At 40.1% G+C, this 14,799-nt stretch overlaps 1 long non-coding RNA gene across 3 annotated transcripts in view; it reads right to left on the bottom strand.

Moving 5' to 3' along the window:
* Window positions 1-3,694: 3,694 nt before the first annotated feature.
* Gm31268 overlaps window positions 3,695-14,799 on the bottom strand; it is a 29,951-nt gene continuing 18,846 nt past the window's right edge. For 2 of the 3 annotated variants that reach the window (XR_381059.3, XR_872256.1), the window contains exons 3-6: window positions 11,482-11,698; window positions 8,676-8,883; window positions 6,013-6,170; window positions 3,695-3,820 (exon numbers count right to left, since the gene is read on the bottom strand). This is a non-coding gene — a long non-coding RNA (predicted gene, 31268). The remainder of the gene's footprint in view (window positions 3,821-6,012; window positions 6,171-8,675; window positions 8,884-11,481; window positions 11,699-14,799) is intronic. The other variant, XR_872257.2, reaches the window with a different exon arrangement.

Below are 14,799 nucleotides of genomic sequence, written 5' to 3'. Positions count from 1 at the left end.
CTTGAGGAAAGGAGGTGACTGCAGAGCTTTCTGCCCTGCTAAGCTACCTGAGAATCATTTCCAGAAGCCTAGGGATGCTAGTGTGGGCTTTCTTGATGGTGCAGCTGCCTTTTAGTCATCCATGCCTCTCTGCTGACTAAAGTTAAGTTTTAAGTTTAAATTACTGTGCTTAAGAGACCTATAAAACAAAAATGCTTCTAACCTGTAAGTCCCACTTGACCAAGGATAACTTCTGGAATGGTGGAGCCTGTTCATGTAAGATAACAAGCCCTGTGTTTTCACTTCAGTAAACAAGGTTGGTTGTCCCAATTACACAGAATGTATTTGATCATAGGTAGGCAGGATACATAAAGACAGGAAGTAAGTTAAAGTGTATGCTTGCCCTTGAATGGACTAAAGTGGAAGTGTGTAGCCCTGTGGGATTTGCCTTTTAAGGCCTTTGTCTAATGTAATTCGATGTCATTCTCTGGGAATCCTAGGTATGAACCTAGCCAGTGTTGATCTTCTTGGCCTTTATTTAATAAAGTTGGCTTCAAATTTGGCCCAAAAATTGTGGAAGTGCTCTTCTTCTTGCTGGGTGGAATTAATATTCCCCATATTCCTATAAGTAACCCCAATAAACTCACTGTTATTTTTTTTTCATTGTTGTGGTTTGGTTTGGCTTGGTTTGCTTTGCTTTGCTTTGCTTTGCTTTAGTTTTTGAGATAACTTGGGTAGAGCCATTTCTTTGGCCTTATCTGGATATATATTCACAAATCCCCAAATAATGAAATGTAGATGACCTTATTATCATTAAAAATAAACAAAATGTGATATGTTCAGAACAGGCTGGGCAAGGGACAAAAAGTTAGAGGATGGTTGCTCAGATGGATGTAAGGAAAGGACTTCATGGAGAGTGATTACCAATGGTAGCAGCTTCTCAATATTCTAAAAGTGATTCGTTAATAATTGCACAGCTCTGTGAACATGTTTTTAAAAATCCTGGAGTTGTGTCTCTATAAAGTACATAAGTTGTAAAGTATGTAAATTATAGCACATTAAAGCTTTTATAAAAACAGGGACAATTTTGGTTTGAGCTAGGGTGTCTTGCAGCCCAAGGTAGCCTCAAGCTTTCTATGAAGCTTAGGATGACCTTGAATTCCTGATCCTTCTGATTCTACGTCCCGGGTGCTAGGATTACAAACATGCACTGCCATGCCTGGTTTCTTGTGGTGTTGGACCCTGAACACAGAGCCTTGTCGATGCTAGAAAATCACCCTAACAACTGAGCTACATTCTCAGTCCAAGAAAATAATGGTTTTGTAGTTGTCATATATGTGTGTATCTTTATTTATATATATGTATATGTATGTATATAACATATCATGTATATCATGTGTCATATATATGTGTGTATATATGTATATACATACATATATATGAGTGTGTATACATACATACACTTGTTTTAAGTTTTAAGAATGCCAAACAATTTGCCATAACCTAAGTTGCTTAAACAAGGGAGATCTGTGTCCTCAGAGTTCTAGGAGCTAGGAGTCAGAGATAACAATATCAACAATGCTAAAGAACAATAGTCTCTTCCATGCTTTTCCTTATGCCATTTCTGGTTTTCCAGAAATCATGGACATTCCTTGGTTTATAGGAACATTACTCCAATCTAACTCCATCTTATCTCTACATTGACCCTTTTAACAAGGGCATTGGTCATATTGTATGAAGAACTACCGCAATCAAATCTTTTCTTATTTTATTTTATTATCTTTTTAAAGACCGTATTACAAATATGTTCAATTCCAGCCATTTGGAGGCACTAGGCACTAAAGAGTAAGATTTCAACATATGAAGCTGAGGAGTCACAGTTCCATATAGACCTATTCAGAAGAATACTATACAGTTGACTTAGATATAGTATCTATAAACTTATTAACTTATACTTAGTTGTGAGATTATGAAATAGAGCATTATAACCTAGAATATCAAATTTTAAATTATCCATATCTCTTTTTAGTCTTTAAGCCATTCTTGATCTTTAAGTAAGGCTGTAAAAAAAATCATTGCAAATAGCCCAGCAATTAAAACATCATGATTTCTTATAATCCCCAGTATATACAGAGATGTCCAGGACAGAATGAACCAGAGGTACCGAGGGTTGAACAACTTTGCTGGCTACCACTGATGGGACTTGAGGACCCAGGATAGCACTTTCTGACAAAATATGGCTTTCTCTTCAACCAGTATAAACTCTAGTATAATTATCTATGTATAATTTAGTCATGGTTTCCTGCATTTTTTTGAGAAATGAGTGCTCAGACAATAGTCAGCTTATCTCTAGAATATTCAAAGGGTCTTCAAATAGTCTGCATCGTGTCATGTACTGAGATAGAAGATGGGAAGACTGTCTAGGATTCCATATCAGTAGCTTGTAAACTAGTGAATAAATTACATGTTTTTCAGTGGTCTCAGCTCTCAATACAGTCAAAGGTCTACCAGCTAACAATCCATCAAATCCAACTCCACCATGAGTGTCCATGGTCATTTACCCCAGCATGTGGTTCAAGCATCATTCTCCATGTGTTCTATAAAGTAAAAAAGGCTGGGCATAATGGTCTAGATAAATAGTCAACAAGCTATGGCCCACACCAAGTCTAGCCAGCTATCAGTTTTTATATACCAAACAAATTAAGGAGTTCTGAGGAAAATATTTAGTAATTAAAAAAAAATGAAAAGTTTATGAAACTTCAGTATCTACCAATAAAACTTTATTGAAATATAGCCATACTTGCTTATGTAAGTGTTACTGATGGATACTGACGGATGCTCCTATACCACAAGAGCACAATTAAGCATGGCAAGAGACACCATATAACCCCCCAAGTCTAAAATATTTACTGTGTTGTCCCTAACAATTGAAATTTATCAACATTATTTTGGTTCTCAAACAAAACTATGCATACATTTAGTCTGTCAGAGGATATTGCTTAAAGACTGATGTTCATCATAAAACTGTGAGCTAGCACTTGAGATTTGACTTTTCAGTTATTAGAAGAATGAACTTTTACTCTATCCATTAAGATTTGACTCCAGAAGCAGACCTTCAAATTAACTGGTAATTGATTAGCAAGAGAAAAGACAAATATTCACACTTGCATTGGAATTGCTCACTGAATGCCCAGAGGTTAAGGTTTCCATACTAGTTTAACAGAAAGGAGATGGGTACAGCATTTCAAGGAAATGTGGACAGTTTTCCTGGTTTTGATTTTCATCTGTTTTTTATTTTTATTTTTTATTTATTCACTTTACATCCCAATCACAGCTACCTTCCCTCTGGTCTTCCCAGGCCCACCCTTAAAAGTCCCTCCTCCGAAGCTCCCCTTGGGTACCACCCCACCCTGGGGCATCTAGTCCCAGAAGCAATAGGCACCCTCTCCCACTGAGGCCCAACCAGGCAGCCTAGGTCAGGGGAAGGGCATCCAATGGCAGGGAACAGGGATGAAGACAACCTCTGCTCCATTTGTTAGGGGCCCCACCTAAAAGGCAAGCTGTATGTTTGCTACAAATGTATAGAGCATCTATTTCTAGCTATTGTGTGCTCCCCGGTTGGTGGCCCAAGCTCTGTGAGCCCCCATTCATGGTCTCAGGTTCTTGACTCTGTGGCTCTTCTTGTGGTGTTCTTGGCTTGATTTTCAATTCATTGTTGTTGTTGTTGTTGTTGTTGTTGTTGTTGTTGTTGTTGCAGTTACTGCTGCTGCTGCTGCTCCTGTTGTTTTGTTGAAATGCTACTGGAATACACAGTCTTCTTCCTGGAAGTTGCAGGGACTCCCTTGGAAGAGAGTAAAACTCACAGTTATTTAAGAGAAGCTTTGCAAGTTTAGACCAAGCAAGTTCAGAAAAGATTTCAAATGTTCTTTCTCAATAACCATCTTTATGCTAAGATGGTGGGTCCTTTACCACCAAGTTCCCACATGAAATCATGCCCAAGGGTCATAGCTTGAGATGTAAGGGTACATAGACCCATCTCAGGACCCATCTCTTGACACTCATTCTCCATGCTCTGGGAGAGAAATACACAGTCAAACATCTTAACGTTCTTGCCAAGGATGACAGATCAGCATAAAATCATAGCAAAGACCACAGTCCTATCATCTCTGTACACTTGCGAAGCAGAAGTCCCTTCTGTTACCTTCAGAAAACCTCCATAAACTCAGGGCTTCCCACCCCAAGAAAGCAGCATTAACACTCTAACTACCAGAAGAAAGGACATAGTCCTGCCCACCAGGCCATGAACTGCCAGAGTGTCTGATACACTCCGTACTTCAGCACTCCTTCAACCTATGATAACCACCACACCCTGTCTGCTCACAAAACCAATGTTGTCCTGATGCAGACCTGAGTTCCACAGGCTAAGCCAATCCTAACTCATTTCTGTCATGAGCATACCATTCTCAATTAAAAAAAAATCAACTTAAAATGAGGCCCTTGTACATATAGGTATCAAACTGATTCAATATTTTCTAATACCAGAATCTCTGTTCTCATACCTGCAAGCTCTCGTGGCAGTCAGACTAACGCCACAGTCAGGTTGGAGGCTATTAGACAAGCCCCAAGCTCTTTCCCCATAATCCTGAGATTTACAGTATTAATTTAAATCCCTGAGACATCTGTGACTTTATAGCACCTCAGCCAATTTTTCCTCGAGGAGCTGTATGGGTTTTGTAAGGAATTCACTGCTAGATCAATATTAGCTGTAAAGAAAAAGTTGCACGCAGAAGTCAAAGTAAGCACATTGCTAAAGCATACTTCAGTCGTTCCATGTCATAGGAGAGATGCTCAGAGAAAAGCCCTAAGGCTAGAGAATTTGGGTAAGCATGCTCTTCCCACTGCTCTGGAGTGAAGAAGACAGAATGCTCAGAGGTTGTTTCTGCATTATCTGGAAATGTGCCTTTTCTGCTATTTATGACAATTATAGGGGACAATTATGCATTTGGGAAGGAAGAAATTATGAGTCTCCAGAACCAAACTGTCTAATAAGACATACTTTATTGACAAAAATGCCATATATCCATGCTGTCCAATATGGTAGCCACTGCTCACACATCCCCATTGAGCACTTGAACTGTGACCAGCAAGGCAGAGGAACCAGAGTTCCCATTTTAATTATTTTAATTTAAATGGCCTTACATAACTGCTGAACCCTGCTCCCAGTATGCAGCTTTGCGTAAGCCATTAAATTCCCATGCCATGAATATTCATTTCTATTTTGCAGATTTTGAGCATGGACACTATGGTTTGGATATAATTTGAGCATGTCCTCCAAAGTATCACATGTTGGTACTCAAAGTGGTGATATTGACAGACAGCCATCATGTCTTGGGGACATTGCCCTCATAAGGGATGAAGCTAGATTCATAGAAGGGAGTCACTGCCAGGACAGTGGAAATGCTAAGGGAGCCTGGCACCTTCCCTGAATCCATCTTCTGCATGTAGTACTTGTCACTCCTTCCACCATTGCGATGCCATCTGTCATGAGGCTCCACCAGAGCCAAACAGATGCTAGCGCCGTGCCCTCACACCTCCAGCACTGTCTGCTAACAATAAATCTCTTTTCTTTACAGGTTCCCCGTCATCAGGTACTTCATCACAGCAACAGAAGCCCGACTATGACAGTGGAACCATGGAATGTGTATGGCTTCATGAAGTTACTCCACTGTATGAGTCAAGAATGAACAACACAGCAGTTGGCCTTGTAGGCAGGGTTGTTTTCAGATCTTCGATCAAACTCGGGAACTCTGTTTCCCTTCGTCTTCCCATCATACGTTAATGACTCCGCGTGAGCGGAGGCCCCTTCCAGCACATAATCTAAACGCGTGACCAGCACCTGCCTCCTGACTGCTTTCACCACCTGCTCTGCTAATAACACAAGGAAAGAAACAGCATTAAATTTCTCTCCCTCACTATGCCAATAATAAGCTCGTCGTACTCTGAACCACAGTCTCTATATTGCCCTAACTTTACCTGCACACTGATCAGAATCCTCCAGTGTGGGGTCACAGGGCACATTTAGGTGGAGGAACTGATGTGTCAGGATACTCATGTGACACAGCTCCTCTCCAGGGAGGCCTTAGTTAATTTCAGAGCAGCAGGCCAGTGCCTCCTACAAGGTTTGAAAAGACCTGGCAAGATCAATTACGGAAATGATTAGTATGCAAATGGCACTAGCAGGCTGCAGGCAAGAACTCTCTCAGTAAGGACTACAGAGGCCAGCCCTGTTAGAAGCAAATCACTCAGCTATAAACAGAAGAAAAGTCATTAGCCTTTTTATGGATGGAAAACATATTTCTGCCACCACATCAAGTATGATACTGATATTCTGAAATTCTTTCATCAAAGACCAGAGACTGGAAAGGAAAAATTTAGCAAACATAATGAAGGCAACATTACCATTCTCTCTAAAAGACTATGTAGCTCCAACACCTAGCATATTCATAGCTCTGGTGTCTTCTTGCTTATATTTCTTAAGTCTTTGTGTGACTCAAAGCTGTGGTTCTCAAACATGGGACAGGTTCTGCTGGCAACTTAAAGCAATGTTTCCGTTAGATTCATAGAATGTTGAAAATAAAGAAGCTGTAATCAACTCTCCATTAGGCTAAGCTGATTCAAGCTAAAGGAGACCACTACTTTGTCCTGTTCAGTGTGCTAGAATGTTCTCTACTTTATGAGGGTTTGATTTTGCTTTTAATAAATTTCTTCACTGGCAGCAATAAAAGCTAACAACTGCCAGCTTTGTGCTGTGGGAGAACAGAATGTGCCTTAGCAAAATATGGAAGATTGTTGAGCTGAAGGCAATTAAGGAGCAGCAGATGCAGGACCTCCCTCAACTCAAGATGCAGATTTACAAAGATAGAAAATATTCTGCCTGCCTCTATTCCAAGAAGAATGAAACAACTGAAGAAAGCTTTGGGTCTTCAGAGGCCTAGCAATGACTCTAGAAGGATCTCCGTACACAAGCCAGACTAACAGAAACACAAAACTCAATTCCTTTCTTTTTAGTCTTGTCTCCTTTATTAAAATATTCTATTGTTCCTTCATGCCATATGCTGGGATTCAGACCCAGGACAACCAGCTGAGGTGCTTATTTTACAAACCAAAGCAGACCTGCCCTCCAGGTTCTCCCAGCATCCCCAAGTCTTTCCCTATTTCTGAACTGTCCCGCCCAGGGGCTGGACTTCCCCTACCTATATAATAAGTTTTCCATATATAATACAGATATTTTCTGCTTGCAGGTACTGCTTGCTTCCTTGCTCTCTCTCTCTCTCTCTCTCTCTCTCTCTCTCTCTCTCTCTCCCTCTCTCCCTCTCCCTCCCTCCCTTCCTCCCTTCCTCCCTTCCCCCCACTCCCTCTTTATCCTCTTCCTCTCCCCCATCCATTTCCCTCTCTCCCTCTCCTTCACTACCTCTTTCTATCTCCCTCCCTATCTCTCCCTCTCCCCCTCTCTCTACATCCCTTTCTCCTCTTCCCCTCTCCTTCCATCTGTCTCTGTCTCCCTCCCTGCACTTGTTCTCCCTGTGCATTACATGCACACCCGCTGCTTTCTCTCCTTCTCTCTTTCTCTCCCCCTCCACTCAGTCTACCTCTCCATGTCAACTTCCCTAGCCTCCTTTCTTAGGACCAATGATCCAGCCCAAGAGCTGCTTCCCAATAAACCTGCCTTTATATACTCTAATCTGGCTTGAATTGACTCATTTTAACAGCTGAGAATAACTTAACACTATGTAACCTTGTAATTAGATGCTACCTGTCTGTGATCTGCTTTCTCTCCAGATGTCTTCATGTATACAAATTCTACTTCAGTATTGTTCCTTTAGTGAACTATTCAATCCCAAATATTAAAGAAGAAAACTTTATTTCCATCCCTGGTAGCAATACCACCCATGATCTGATTGTTGTGACTAGCTTACAATGCAAATAAATAATCAATTATTATGGTTTAATAATAGAAAATGTCCCCTTGAAGTTCATATACTGAAAAGTTAATTTTCAAATCATGGTGCTACTGAGCAGTGATAATTCATGTGGTGTGTGCATGTGTGTGTGTGTGTGTGTGTGTGTGTGTGTGTGTGTGAAGAGCTCAAGTGCTATTAGTCAGAGGAAGTAAGTCAGAGAGTGCATGCTGTCCTTCCCCAACCACCACCACCACCAACTCTCTCTCTCTCTCTCTCTCTCTCTCTCTCTCTCTCTCTCTCTCTCTCTCTCTCCTTCCTGGACACCCTTAGGTGAGCAGCTCACATCTGCCATGTGCTCACATAATGATGACTTTGCCTTACCACTGGTTCAGAGACAATAGAAGTCAAGGACAGAACCATAGAAAGGACATAGAAAGGACTGGAGCCTTTAACACTGTGAACTAACACCAACCTTTCTGCCTTTCCATTCATCTTCTCAGTATTTTGTCACAGTGATAAGAATATGACTAGCATACCAGTCTATTGAAAATTCACTGAGCTGAAGGGGAAAGTTGTGCTGTATAGCTCCATCTAAGCCTTCTGTCCCCCTTTTAGCATAACTCACCTGTAGATGACTCATCAAACAGACATGCCTTTTTACCTCCATTCTCTCTAAGAGGAATAGGGAAATCCCAATTTCCCAAGCCTGAAGTGTTGGAAAGAGTCCATCCTCACCTGGGAGAAAGGTATAGCCAGAACTTCTGAAGAAATGTGTCAGGACAGTTTGGTTTTGTGTTGTCCACATTTCCGCAGCTGATTTCTACTTCATTTTTAAGATATATACATATGTGTGTGTATATATATATCTTCTGTACACTTTCCCAGATTAATAAATTGAATCCTCACAGCAAGCTAATAGGGAACTGTTCCTGACATCCACTTTCTGAAAATAAGGACATTAAAACTTGGATTATATAAGCTGCTGAGCATAAAAAAGATAATAAGTTTTCACCTGAACTCAAGTGTAGCATAACACCAAGTGCTTCATAACAAATATTTTTATGACAAAACTATAGCAGCAGGAGCATGCCCAGTGGACTTCAGATAGAAAGACCAGACCAGAGAACATAGAAATAGTTGTTTCAAGAGTTATCTTACAGAGGCAGGTGGATTTCTGAGTTCGAAGCCAGCCTTGCTACAGAGTGAGTTCCAGGACAGCCAGGGCTACACAGAGAAACCCTGTCTTGAAAAACCAAAAAAAAAAAAAAAGAGTTATCTTAATCATTTATGTTAATACATTAAAACCAACATTATAACTGCTCTGGAAGATTAAGTTAAAGTCAGTTCTGATATTTGCTCAGTGTAAAAGGGTGATGTTAAAGCTGCAAGGAGTCTCCAAGACCATCTGGTTCACAGCTTTTATTTGATACCATAAGGCAGTCTCACGAAGATAAAGTGACAACACAAGCATCAATGCTGAAAAATCAGCAATTTCTACAGAGTTCAAGTAGACAGTCCAGGTAAAAGAAGTTAATGTATTATTGGGTGTCTTATAGAGTTTCAACAATATTCAAAAGTATTATCAGTTTATCAGTATCTAAAATACACTAGCTCTCAAGTGCATTCAGTCAGGCAGTAACCACAAAGAATTATGTTGACATAAAAAGAAATATTCCCAACCCAGAGCTGATCCTGAGCCACAGTGATCCACACCAAAATACAGCTGAGAGAGAACTGGTCTCCCAGGAGTGCTAGCACACCTGTGAGCACAGGTAAGACCACCACTTCTGGTCAAATTCCTGGCCCAAGAGAGACCAGCCCAGAGTCATCAGGACACAGGAACCAAGGAACAGCCCAAGACAGGATCTTTCAAGTTTCTGTGTGTGCCCCAGAGCTGACCCTGCTCCACAGCAATCCATACCCAAATTCATCCAAGAAAGAACTGGTGTCCCGGGAGTACTGACACACAGACTTTCAGGAGGGACAAGCCACAGTCAGAGACAGTAACACCAGAGAGACCCAGATTGCAGGCAACAGACAAGGGCAAAAACATAAGCAACAGAAACCAAAGCTAATTGGTATTATCAGAACTCAGTTCTCCCACCACAGCAAGCCCCGGATATGCCAACACACACACACACACACACACACACACACACACACACACACAAAGACTCTAATTTAAAATCACATCTCATGATGATGATAGAGGACATTAAGAAGGACATAAAAATTCCCTTAATGAAATACAGAACACAGATAAACAGCTAGAAGTCCGTTAAGGAGGGAAAACAAAAATCCCTTAAAGAATTACAGGAAAACAAAACCAAACAGGTGAAGGAATTGAACAAAGCCATCCAGGATCTAAAAGTGGAAATAGAATCAATAAAGAAATCACAAAGGGAGACAACCCTGGAGATAGAAACCTAGGAAAGAGATCAGGAGTCATAGATGCAAGCATCACCAACAGAATACAAGAGATAGAAGAGAGAATCTCAGGTGCAGAAGACACCAGAGAAAACATTGACACAACAGTCAAAGAAAATGCAAAATGCAAAAAGCTCCTAACCCAAAACATCCAGGAAATCCAGGACACAATGAGAAGACTAAACCTAAGGATAATAGGTATAGAAAAGAGTGAAGATCCCAACTTAAAGAGCCAGTAAATATCTTAATTATAGAAGAAAACTTCCCTAACCTAAAGAAAGAGATGCCTATAAGCATACAAGAGGCATACAGAACTCCAAATAGACTGGACCAGAAAAGAAATTCCTCCCATCATATAATAATCAAAGAAAGAATATTAAAAGCAGTAAGGGAAAAAGGTCAAGTAACATATAAAGGCAGATCAGAATTACACCAAACTTCTCACCAGACTATGAAAGCTAAAAGATCCTGGGCAGATGTTGTACAGACCCAGTGAGATCACAAATGCCATCCCAGGCTACTATACCTAGCAAAACTCTCAATTACTATAGGTGGAGAAACCAAGGTATTCCATAAAAAAGACAAATTTACACAATATCTTTCCACAAATCCAGCCTTCAAAGTATAATAGATGGAAAACTCCAACACAAGGAGAGAAACTACACCCTAGAAAAAGCAAGAAAGTAGTCTTCTTTCAACAAACCCAATAGAAGATAGCCACACAAACATAAAAATAACATAAAAGAAAAAAAACAAGAGGCAAGATCACTATTCCTTAATATCTCTTAACATCAATTGACTCAACTCCCCAATAAAAAGACATAGAGTAACAGACTGTATATGTAAACAAGATCCATAAATGGCAACAAACAGATTGGGAAAAGGTCTTTACCAATCTTAACATCTGATAGAAAGCTAATATCCAATATAAATAAAGAACTCAAAAAGTTAGACTCCTGAGAGGTGGATGGGGGGGTGGGGGGAATGTGGGAGTCCCTAATGGAGGAGTTGGAGAAGGGACTGAAGAAGCTGAGGCATTATACAAGCCCCATGAGGGGAGCAACAGTGTCAACAAGCCAGACCCTCTGAAGCTCCTGGGTACTAGACCACCAACCAGAGTACACATGGAGTAACCCATGCTCCAGCCGCATATGTGGCAGAGGATGGCCTTGTTAGATGTCAGTGGGAGGAGCAGGCCTTGGGCTTGAGGCTGTTAGATGACCCAGTGTATAGGAATTCCAGGGTGAGAAGACTGGAGTTTGTGGGTGGGGAAGCACCCTCATAGAAGCAGTGGGAGGAGGCGATGGGATGCAAGTTTCCAAAGGGGAGACCTGGAAAGAGGAAAACAATTGAAATGTAAATAAAGAAAATATCCAATAAAATAAAATATTTAAATATTTCTTAAATATACATATTTTCTGAAGCTAAAGATAATATTCACTAAACCAGTTTTTTAAATCTATTTATAACATTAAACATGATTGAAGTAGAAAATCTCTTATGAAATCCTCTATAAAAGCAAATTCTTAAAAGTTTCTGATTAGACAGAAACCATTCCATCTCCAAGGGAGAATACTTAGCATAACTGTGGCTTCCTAGAGTGAATTGGGTAGTGTTCCTTCTGTTTCTATTTTGTGGAATAGTTTGAAGAGTATTGTATTGATATTAGGTCTTCTTTGAAGATCTGATAGAACTCTGCACTAAACCCATCTGGTCCTTGGTTTTTTTGGTTGGGAGACTTTTATGTGGAGGTCCTTGATCTGCTTGGACTTGAGCTTTGTACAAGAAGATAAGAATGGATCAATTTGCATTCTTCTACATGCTGATTGCCAGTTGAACCAACACCATTTATTGAAAATGCTGTCTTTTTTTCCACTGGATGGTTTTAGCTCCTTTGTCAAAGATAAAGTGACCATAGCTGTGTGGGTTCATTTCTGGGTCTTCAATTCTGCTACATTGATCTGCCTTCCTCTCACTGTGCCAAAACCGTGCAGTTTTTATGACTACTGCTCTGTAATACAGCTTGAGGTCAGCAATGGTAATTCCCCTAGAAGTTCTTTTATTGCTGAGAATAGTTTTTGCTATCCTGGGTTTTTTTGTTATTACAGATGAATTTGCAAATTGCTCTCTCTAACTCTATGAAAAATTGACTTGAAATTTTCATGAGGATTGCATTGAATCTGTAGATTGCTTTCGACAACATGGCCATTTTTACTATGTTAATCTGGCCAACCCATGGAAGGTCTTTCCATCTTCTGAGATCTTCTTTGATTTCTTTCTTCAGAGACTTGAAATTCTTGTCTTAAAGATCTTTCAATTGCTTGGTTGGAGACACACCAAGGTATTTTATATTATTTATGTCTATTGTGAAGGGTGTTGTTTGCCTAATTTCTCTCTCAGCCTATTTATCCTCTGAGTAGAGGACAGCCACTGATTTGTTTGAGTTAATTTTGTATCCAGCCACTTTGTTGAAGTGGTTTATCAAGTTTAGGAGTTCTCTGGTGGAATTTTGGGGATCATTTAAGTATAATATCATATCATCTGCAAATAGTGATAGTTTGACTTCCTTCTTTTCAATTTGTATGTCTTTGTTTTCTAATTGTTCTGGCTAGGACTTCAAGTACTATATTGAATAGGTAGGGGGAGAGTGGGCAACCTTGTCTAGTCCCTGATTTTAGTGAGATTGCTAAAGGTTTTTCCCCATTTAATTTGATGTTGGCTACTGTTTTGCTGTATATTGCTTTTATTATGTTTAGCTTGGGCCTTGAATTCCTGATCTGTCCAAGACTTTTATCATGACGGGGGTGTTGAATTTTGTCAAATGCTTTCTCAGCACCTAATGAGATGATCATGTGGGTTTTTTTCCCTTTGAGTTTGTTTATAAAGTGGATTGTATTGATGGATTTCTGTATACTGAACCATCCCTGCATCCCTGGGATGAAACCTACTTGATTATGGTGGATGATCATTTGATCTGTTCTGGGATTTAGTTTGCGAAAAATTGAGCATTTTTTCATCTATATTCATAAGGGAAATTGGTCTGAAGTTCTCTTTCTTTGTTGGGTCTGTGTGTGGTTTAGGTATAAGAGTAATTGTAGCTTTATAGAACAAATTGGGTAATGTCCCTTCTGTTTCTATTTTGTGGAATAGTTTGAAGAGTATTGGTATTTGCTCTTCATTGAAAGTCTGATAGAATTCTGCAATAAAGCCATCTGGTCCTGGGCTTTATTTGGCTGGGAGACTTTTAATGGCTGCTGCTATTTCCTTAGGGGTTATAGGACTGTTTAGATGGTTTATCTGATCCTGATTTAATTTTGGTTCCTGGTATCTGTCTGGAACTGTCCATTTCATCGAGATTTTCCAGTTTTGTTGAGTATAGGCATTTGTATTAGGATCTGATGATTTTTTGGATTTCCTCAGATTCTGTTGTTATGTCTCCCTTTTTTTCTGATTTTGTTAATTTGAATTCTGTCTCTGTGTCCTCTTGTTAGTCTGGCTAAGGGTTTATCTATCTTGTTGATTTTCTCAAAGAACCAGCTCCTGGTTTTGTTGATTCATTATATAGTTCTTTTTTTTTTTTTCTACTTGTTTGATTTCAGCCCTGAGTTATATGATTTCCTGCCATATACTTCTCTTGGGTGTTGAAAGCTTCTTCTAGAGCTTTCAGATGTGCTGTTAAACTACTAGTTTATGCTTTATCCAGTTTCATTTTGGAGGCACTGGAGCTATGACTTTTCCTCTTAGCACTGCTGGGTTTTTTTTTTTAAGATATTTTCTTTGTTTACATTTCAAATGCTATCCTGAAAGTTCCCTATACCCTCCCTGCCCCCTGCCCTGCTTCCTGACCCACGCACTCCCACTTCTTGAACCTGGCGTTCCCCTGTTCTGGGGCATATAAAGTTTGCAAGACCAAGGGGCCTCTCTTCCCAATGATGGAAGACTAAGCCATCTTCTGCAACATATGGAGCTAGAAACACAAGCTGTGGGGGTACTGGTTAGTTCATATTGTTGTTCCACCTATAGGGATGCAGATCCCTTCAGCTCCTTGAGTACTTTCTCTAGCTCCTCCATTGGGGGCCCTGTGTTCCATCCTATAGATGACTGTGAGTATCCACTTCTGTATTTGCCAGGCACTGGCCATAGCCTCACGCGAGAAACCTATATCAGGGTTCTTTCAGCAAAATCTTGCTAGCATATGCAATAGTGTCTGGGTTTGGTGGCTGATTATGGGATGGATCCCCAGGTGGGTAGTCTCTGGATGGTCCATCCTTTTGTCTTAGCTCCAAATGTTGTCTTTGTACTCCTTCCATGGGTGTTTTGTTCCCTATTCTAAGGAGGATTGAAGTATCCACACTTGGTCTTCATTCTTCTTGATTTTCTTGTGTTTTGCAAATTGTATCTTGGGTATTCTAAGTTTCTGGGCCAATATCCA

This window comes from Mus musculus, chromosome 11 (genome assembly GCF_000001635.26).
Source record: "Mus musculus strain C57BL/6J chromosome 11, GRCm38.p6 C57BL/6J".
Taxonomy (NCBI): Eukaryota; Metazoa; Chordata; class Mammalia; order Rodentia; family Muridae; genus Mus; species Mus musculus.
Note: the sequence above shows the minus strand (reverse complement) of the source record. Positions and strands in the feature narration are given on the sequence as shown.